Below are 9891 nucleotides of genomic sequence, written 5' to 3' on the forward strand. Positions count from 1 at the left end.
GCGGGCAAAACGCCGATGGCGTCAGCATTAGTTATGCGCGTTGCTGGTGCTGCTACATGTCCCAGTTTATGTATACAGCTGATAAAACTACTATCTTACTCCGTATAACTCTCTATAGAATAGAACTGAGGTCTGGTGACTGGCGAAGCTCACACGCGCAGTGCACATCCCAACGACGCAAGATGTGCCGCCGTCGGCTACACGAACGACAGGCGACGCCGCGGGCGTCAGAACCTTGCGGAGACGACGGAAAGGCGAGCGCTCATAACCGATAATGGCGCCCCCGTGTCTATGAGCGCCGAAACAGGCACGCCGTCCACTTCTATGTTCAAAAGGTTTTGTCGGGTGGTCAGGGTCAACAGAGGATTTCCGGGTCGGTTGGTCAATGCAGCAATACTAATTTGCTATCGCAATTGATGCTTCGCCTTTCGGGTGAAACTGCGACATTTTTTTTATTGTTTGCCACTAAAGCTAAAAAGTTTCGTGTATAAATAAACTTATAATTTGCGACTTATCTTTATGGTGTTGCCTATAGCAACAGGTCAATGACGCGCAAGATGCATGCGGTATGCGCCATGCAAACTTGCCACCGAAGCGAGCGAGGCCGGCTGCCCATGTGAGCGCTCGCCTGTCCGGCAACCCGTCTGTTTCTTTTTTTTATGTTGCCTGGTTTCTTTGGCTCTCGACGTATTCTTGCGTTTCTTCTGCACTTCGACACGGCACCACTGCACTGTTTGACTACGGCAAGGTGGGAATTATTGTTTGACAGTTTGCTACGCGTTTAGGCTTAGGGCACGGAACTAAGGCTTATTGTTGCACGCTTAGCGAAAACCCGCTCGGCTGTCCAGGCGCAGTTAAATTGAGCTAATGAATCGTGCTGGGACATGTTTCCGACGCTTTCTATGGGCCCCAACATTATTGCAACTTATTTCGGTACTTTTGAGGCACGCTGGCTGCACAGGGCGCTGTGAGGCGGTTAGCGAGAACAGCTCGGCCGTGGTGCCCAGTCTGTTTCGCGTGTACTCCATCTGACTAGGACAAAATTGTGGCGCTTTCTCTCACGCCTAACATTACTGAAAAGTAATTTCGCAACTTTTTGGGGTACTTTTGAGGAACGCTGGGCGCGCAGGGTGCTGTGTCGCAGTTAGCGAGAACCAGCTCGGCTGTGGTGACGAAGTTAGCTTGGCGTGTGGTGAATCTTAGTGGGACAAGCTTGTGACGCTCTTTGTGGCCCCAACAACATAAACGTTCTTTCGGTACTCACGCGCTTGTCGAAAACGCGACGAGCGGTTGCCAAGAGTGATAACACGGGACTGTATTGCTTGCGCCGGCACGGCAGAACGCGCAAAATGCGGAGGAGCTCAAAAACCACTAACTTGTAACTCGAAAATTCCGTTTTCTGAACTCAAAACAGGCTTCGCACCCACGCAATCGTCTTGAGTGCGAGTAGAAGGCGTTCTGTGAGCGCCTAGCATGGTCCGGCTGGGAGCCTCTGTTGAGGCCATCACTGTGTACGTAGCGTACCATCGCGTCAGCTGGGGCCAAGTTGTTTTGGAAGCGCGCAGCCGCCAGTGTGTTTGTGCTCTTAAAGTGCGGGCAATAATGCCTGGAATCGGGAGAATTCTTGAAAATCAGATGTTTCCTTGATATTTTATGGTATTCTTTTGGGATGAGTCGGTATTTTCTGTGCCATGTATGTAAAAGCGAATTGCTTTTCTTTGTAATGCTGCCCTTTGACCACTTTCGCACGTTTCGCCTTTACACGCAGTATTCCAATAATGTATAAAAACCAAAATGACACATGATTCTTATTCTTTCAGCTGATGCGATCCAGTGGAGCTTCGTACGAAAACTACTGCTGCTTACCTGGAGCCACCTCGTTGGATGAATGCACAAAAAGCCCGGGCCGCACGAACTCAGCGTGCGAACTCAGTATAGAGCGAAATGAACGTTTCCTCATTTCACAAGGCATCTTGCGTCTTCTTTATAAAGTTGTACGTGGCACAGATACGATGGAGGCTTGCAAAGATCGTTCGAAATCATTTTTACTAAATAATAAAACGATTCCGGACCAAGACAACGCGAAAAGTCCACTTTAAGCGATGGTAACTATTGAATGTTATTGAAGACCTCTCTGGTACCTGTACGACACTACGACGCCAAACTCTTTCTCAAAAGTCAGAGACGTAAAAATACCGCTTCAATGCTCGCGACGCCCCCGTGCGTGTCACCGCGCGCACCCGCGCCTTGGCGTCGGCCTCAGATACCTCGCGCCTCGGCGGTGGAGGGTAGAGAAGGAAAAGGGAGGAGGAGGAGTAAGGGCGAGGAGAAATAGGTTACACCAGCGAGGAATTTACCGTCACTGCGGCCGCTGGGCTCTATGGGAGTGCCCGCTCTTGTTGAATTTCTTTCTCTATGATAAACCCACGAAACAGAACCATGACGTACACGCGAGCCCGTGGCCACAGTGGTGAAAAAAAAAAAAAAAAAAACAGGTCAGGTGTCGAGCACTAGGTCAGGTGTCTAGTGCCGAGGCGAAGCGACAGTCTCAGGGTGTGCTTCTCTTATTGTGGTTTCCTTAGTTGTGCGTCATGGCAAACGTCATAGCAGGAATTTGGAATTCCTTAAGGTTGATACGCCACGTGGTAGCGAAAAAGGGAAACTGAACAAAACGTCCCTAATTTCTGGCTATGTACATGTCAATAGAGGTAAATATAAACAACAGGTAAAGAGGTAAACATTTATCGTAAACAATGGTACTCAGTAATTACAACGTACTGCAAGGTATTAAAGTTAGGTTTACACAAGAGGTAATAATCATAAGATACGTTTCAGGTGTCGGTAAATAAACTGGGATTATCCATACGATACAATGAAATAAAATAAAATGGCACTAAAATAAATGGTAACTCACTTAGCTGACCACACTTACTAACAAAATTTATTCTATTTATCGAAGCAAGTAACTTCAGAAGAGTGTAGAAACAATTGGCCGACACATTTTGTACGAGGTATCCTACTAGGGGAGTCACGTCAATTCCACGACGTTGCCGTGTAAAATATAAGCCCAAACTCAGCGCATGCAAAATTCTTTTCGGAAAGTTCCCGTTGCATGATAAGCAGCGCACCTACTGAAACAAATACGGGAGCAGCGCGCCTTTCCTGGTAAAAGATTTACATGATCAAGCAGCCTAGCCATCTGGCGTGGCAGGTTGATCCTCGATGATGATTGATGGTGATGATTTATTGATGATGATTTATTGACATCCCCTTTGAAACGGGGCGGTAACAAAGGCTCACCTAGCCTGCTTGAGTTACTCAGGTACACGATACATGCGTTTAATACGCCTTTTGCATTGCGCTGTGGCGCCACCTTAGCGGGCTCCGCGAGAAACAATATGTACGGCGTCGGGGCCCCGCGGGACGCAGATGCACGCTGCGAGAAGCGAGCTGAAATGGGTTTGTGCATTTGTCAGTCGTTGTAATTTTCGTTTTGTGTGAGTGGTCGCTTGTTGGACAGGATGCCTAGGCAGGCAATGACTCTGGTGCGACTTACAACAGCAAGCCATCGAAATATGATGCCCGGATTTCGGGCAGCTACGCCGACAAAACCAGTCACCGTGCGATCCATGCCTCTCAACGAATACATCGCACAGTAACGCGACTGACACAGCGCGTACGCTTGTATTCCTGTTATTCATATTTATTCGTACTGAATATGAGTCCAAACATGCTTCGGAAGTTGAAATGCACGAACGCGAACACTCGCCCGCCGCCCACATCAAGTTTAATCTGGGGTCGATTCCGCTCAGCGGAGGTTAGCCGTATCGTATATAGCAGCCGAGTTCACGCATTTGCCACTCTTAGACCTGCACTGATCGTACGCTAATAGGATGATAAAAACTGCTTTTATAGCTGAGTCTTGACCACAGTGGCCATAGCTCTTTAAAGGGGCGACATTGCGCCCAGAGTATTTATGCAACGCAAGAACGGCGCATTTGATTACATCGGCACGCGTACGGCCACCACTCGCTGTTCGCTTCAAGTACAGAAGAAACCGTGCACCGCTCATACGAAATAATGAGGAAATGTTCAAAGCATATATGAACACTTCTCATGCACATATCAGAAGCGATCACACTGAGACGAGAAGGCATGAACGTCCCGGGCACATCGAAAACGGCGACAACGACCAACTAGCCGCACTGGCACGCGAAAATGCTGACTCCTGCCGGACTCGCGTGGCAATGAGCGGTGTTGTTGCTTACGATGCACTGTCGAAAGGGCCATTACTTGTTGCCTGTTTATCATAAGAGGCAAACTGCGTTTTCGGTAACTACTAAATCTGGCAGCATAAAAATACATTCTCCGTAGTTGCACTTCGTTCATGGAAGCGCCGGCGACTGCGACCGACAGCCTTCGTTCAAGAACGGTGCCTGTACCGCAGTATTAGTATTGCGCCGCGTCGTCGCTTCCCACTCTCTGTGTGTGCATCGTACTATGCTAAGAGTGGTTCACTTCAATTCGGTAAGGTCAGGACCGAACTATATAAGCAGTTTCCTTCGTCGTACTTGCTTATCCTACATTTCAGGTCCGCCGGTAGCGGACGAACTCGTAGGCTGTGTTAGGCCTAGTGAAGCTGCCTAAACGAGATTGACATGGCCTCAAACCTGATGTGGAGGGCTGTAAAGGGCTGGAAATCGTGCATATCAGCATCGTAAGCACGTTTAGACTCAATCTGATCGTCAATAAATACATACACGAGCGCATTTGCGGCGATATTCACGTTGTCGGTGCGATGTTCTCACTCGGTGGCCGCTCGCACGGCGATCAGCAGACTGGTTTTCTCGGCGTCGTCGCCACGAAAGCTTATCACACTACGATCCCTCGCTGTCGTCTATCGCGTCGTCGGTCGCTTCCTCGTCATACTTGTATGACAATATAGGTCTCCCACTGGCACAGTATGACAACTACAGCCAGCCGAGCGTTGGCGCCGGCGTGAGGTCCACTTCTGACCGACATCGGTGTCGTGTCGGCATGTATTGTGATGTACCGGACGTTCGCCGAATATCGCTGGGTACAGGTGAAGTTTCTACCGAAACACAGGGCAAATACCGCGTCGTCGATCGGCACAGCGCCAACAGTAAAGAGTTGGCGTCCTCGACGACTATGCTGCATACGCGTGCGTCGTCAGCTGCACAAACCACCGACGCCGTACTAAACGTTTTTGGTGCTCGCCGCTAGGGTACAGCACATGCGCACTCGGGACATGCAAAAGGCGGATTCTAGCATTTTTATATACATCTCTGGAATCTTTTTTTCTCTTCCGCAAAACTGCTGTATCTTGGGCAGCTACCTATGCCTGAAAGGGATCCGGTCGTATGAATCTCGTCTCTACTTTTTTTTCAACGCCTTCTATCTTCACCAGCGCCTCTGGGGCCACTATTTGTCCTTAAATAAAACTTTCGAGGAAGTGTTATCTTTCCAAAGTGTAGATGTGTTAGCTTAAAGAGTATGAGGTGATTACAAAGTGATTCCCAAATATATCAGCAAAAATAAGTTTTCCCGCATCGTTTATTAGAAATGCAGACGTCACTTAAAAACAACCTTGAGCAAGAACGGCGGCTTTTCAATGTATAGTATAGCGCAACGGGCAGTGTTTGAATTGGCTCCATAGGCACTACATCCCCGACTGTTATTTACTGCTAGTAAGATGACTGTGTGACTTTCAATTCTTGATAATGTAAGGTGAAATATTCAGGATGTTCAAGGGTATGATTTCCCCCTATTAGGAAGAAGCTACTTAGCACAGTCTCTATTTGCGGCCGTGTGTGGTACATTTGTCACGTTGTACAGCCGCCACTACGGGTTACTGGATCATTGCAGTCCCTTCTTGGTTCCTTCTTCTGGTCGGTCAGAACAGAACTGGTCTGTCGCGCGGCTCTTAGGCAACCACACTCTCGCGGTGGGTTTGCGTTCCCATCCGTTTCCGTCCGTTGTCGGCTGCTCGCTTTGCGATATCTGCTTCGCCTATTACACGGTGATCAGTGCCCCGCGCGTGAACTCGCCGGTTATTTCCTTGGCACAAAAGTTCGTTACATGTTACCGGGCGTACAGTTAAATCGCGGGCCACAAGTGTTAACGCACCTGCATTTTACTCTACGGCCGTGGCATTCTATCGCCTCGTACACCAGGTATGCCCTGATGTAGACGTCCTCTAAAACCGTGTTGTAGATTCAATGTCAACCTTACAGCTTCCTCTGTTTCCCCCAGCGCGCCGCGCGCGTTCCAATGTTGTGTCGTGGGGTGCGATAACGGCGTCCTTTCTGCCTGGCCATCTACGCGACTTCCTGTTGCGTATATACACAAGTGGTATGGGAAGGTCGAAAAGGATATGAAATGGTGGGAATTAGAGTGTACTAGAATACGGTTGAGTGGAACAAGCGGCTGGGGTAGCGCATGCTTTGCAGTGAGGCACCCGATGCGGAAAAATACTGTGGTGGCGCTGCGATCGAAGTGGATTGGGCCGCATCAAGGTGGCGCCATTGGAAACTGACAGAGGCAGAGTAGGGACGTTTGTTTTGAGCTTGCGGCCTATGAGAAACTCAGCTGGCGAGTAACCCACATGTCCAGGTGTAGCTCTGTGGGCAAGAAGGCCTTCCGCAACATTCGTGGATTTACGGATGACGTTCTTGGCAGTCTGGACTGCTCTCTCAGCTTCGCCATTGCTTTGCGCGTAATGTGGGCTGGAGGTCACATGTTTTACACCCCAACTGCTCATAAATTGCAGGAACTCGAGTGAGCAGTACTGCGGGCCATTGTCGGACCTCAAAATGTCCGGAATGCCATAGCGAGCGAACAAATTACTAAGGAACTGCACAACATGTTTGGTTTGTGTTCCACAAAGCTCTTCCAGTTCAAAAAACCTTGAGTAGTAGTCAACAGCTACTATGTAGTTCCTCCCTTCGTGGTGGTACAAGTCTGTGCCTACCACTTGCCACGGGCGTTCTGGGAGCGGTGTCTGAAGCATGTCTTCATTTGCCACAGGACGGTGCTTTGTGCAGGTTGGGCATCCTCTCACGTACGTTTCAACGTCCTGGCTGATTGCTGGCCACCACGAAGACTCCCGTGCTCTTGCTCGGCATCTCACAACACCTTGGTGTCCTGTGTGTAGTCGCTGCAGAACTTCTTTGCGTAATGAAGGGGGAAAGACTATCCTTGTTCCCCGAAGTAGGAGTCCCTGTACGACAGACAGTTCATCGGCCACATTTGCATACTTCCGCACCTCAGGTGCCAGCATTTCAGTTTTTGGCCATTTGGTAGTGCAGTAGTGCATGACCAGTGATGTCGTTGCATCTTTTTGCAGCTCGATCTTGGTCCTGTTCAGCATCTCAGTTGATGCTGGCAGCTGCTCAATGGTCAGAAGTTCATACTCGTCTATGACGGATGCAAGGTGTTTGCCGGAGCACTACAGCGGTTTGCGCGACAAGACATCAGCTGTTTGCATGTCCTTTCCTGGCATGTGTGAAATCGTGAAGTCATACTCAAGAACACGCATGCGAAAGCGCTGCAGTCGTGGTGTCATTTCGTCAATGCGTTTTGTTGAGAACAAAGGCACCAAGGGTTTGTGATCAGTCTCTATTCTGAACTGCAGACCGAGCACATACATCCTGAAACATTCACACGCCCATGTTATGGCAAGTGCCTCCTTCTCCACCTGAACATACTTTTGTTCTGTCGGTGTCATTGCCCTGGAAGCATGTCCAAGTTAATACAGCTGATAAAACTACTATCCTTACTCCGTATAGCTCTCAACTAATTTGCTATCGCAATTGATGCTTCACCTTTCGGGTGAAACTACGACATTTTTATAACTGTCATTTAGTAGGTGACACAAATTAAGTACCTTTATTTCGTCCCTTAGACCTACCTGTTTATTTAAAACTTATTGCAATGAATCTTGAATTTGCTATAGGTAACATAGGTGTGGACAGACATGCTTATTGACGAAATCAAGTGGGCACGCGATTTCAAAAGTGATTGGAAGATGGCCGTTGTTTGTGGCCGTTGTGATAGCAGACCAGGACTAAAGGACACAATCCGATTTCAATAATTTAGGTCTAGCACCGAACGCGATTTGCCGGATACATAAGTTGGGGTTCTAGAATTTACGCAATTAAGGTTATTTGACGAAACCCAATCTAACAATCGTTTACCACAAGAATCAGACCGATAGCCCCATAATGCGTGGTGAGAATTGAAATCACGAGCTATGATAGTATGCTTTCTGCATGTTGCAACCGCGACATCAAAATAACCTGTATTCAGAACTTCTGTAGGAAAATACACCTTGCCTATTTAAAATGGGACACATCCAAGTAGCATTACGCCCAATGCTAGAATCTCATTTTCTGTAGAGAATGATTCGTGACGAATTAAAGTATGTTTCTCTCTCGTCTAATCTTAGCTCTCTCACCAATTTTCGATGCGATGAAAAATGCTAAACTCCCTTTTACGAGAAGGGCGATCCAGACGAAAACTGCGATAATTCTTTAAAATAAAGCTCTTTTCTGTGGATAACCAAGTTCCTTTCAAAAAAAAAATTCGTCGGCCCTTCCACTCTGTGAAGATGCTTAACCAGCGAAGCTCAAAAGTGCGGCCCCCGTGTTTATCGCTGGGTTAATCCCGAGCGTTCATTAAAGTATTTCTCAATTATGAGGTTACACGTGCGTTGGGCTGCGACGAAGACAACGACGTTACTGACGGTATGAACGCAGTTCGCCGTTGTCGCTTGCGTTAGATGTCTCGAGTTTGCTCGGCGGCGTGGCTAGCAGCATTCGCCGGCCGTTGCCGCTTGCGATTCTTCGAAATTAAATTGATTCAAAATTAAATCTGTCCGTTACGGTAAGACAATGAGTGGATCATACCCCCGTAAACGCGGCCTCTCCATTACGACGACAGGAACCGCCGTGGTTGCTCAGTGGCGATGGTGTTGGGCTGCTGAGCACGAGGTCACGGGATCGAATCCCGGCCACGGCGGCCGCATTTTGATGGGGGCTAAATGTGAAAGCACCCGTGTACTTAGATTTAGGTGCACGTTAAACAACCCCTGGTGGTCCAAATTTCTGGAGTCCCCCACTACGGCGTGCCAGATCGTGCTTTTTGCACGTAAAACCCCATAATTTTTTGTACAACGACAGAAGGGAAGTGGAATTCTACGCTAGAATGATGAGTGGCAACGCAGCCAGCTGTGGAAGAAGACTACGACGACGAACACGGGATCAGTGGCACGAGCGCAACTCGAGGGGCGCCAACGAGCGAGCTGCGGCAGAAGACGATGCTCGAGCTAATACTGATGATGATATTTTTCTGTACACAGGCGATTTCGCCTAGCCATATACGATTTCGCCTAGGCATATAAAGCTTCGCTGTAATAATCATATCAGGAGAAAGTTCTTCACGTAGATGTAAAAACTCAGTGGCTGCAGCAAAATGGAACGAGAGTTCCACTGCAGCACCTTTTAAAGTCTCTATGTCCGTAACAAGGTGACTAACTGCAGTCAGTAGAATGCTATCCTTTGGGAAATCATCATTTGATAGGTTGTCAGCGCTGCAGCCAAACCGTCACGTGCGTACGTACTATCCCAGTATTCCCTCAGCAGCGTGTGGTAGACGACAAAGGAGAAGTTTGACTCTACTAGTGTCGCCATCGAGGCAGCATTGATTCGTTACGAAGATCCTCGACCCCAGGCAGGTTACTACAGTTCTTTGATCTTTTAGGGTAAGCTTGATCTGTTTTTACGCCTACAAAGCAATAGGTAATGCATAATCTGGTGCTTCGGTAGAAACTGATGATTGTTAGCCTTCAGTATTATAATGAATCAGTTACTT

The sequence above is a fragment of the Dermacentor silvarum genome, chromosome 1 (assembly GCF_013339745.2).
Source record: "Dermacentor silvarum isolate Dsil-2018 chromosome 1, BIME_Dsil_1.4, whole genome shotgun sequence".
Classification (NCBI taxonomy): domain Eukaryota; kingdom Metazoa; phylum Arthropoda; class Arachnida; order Ixodida; family Ixodidae; genus Dermacentor; species Dermacentor silvarum.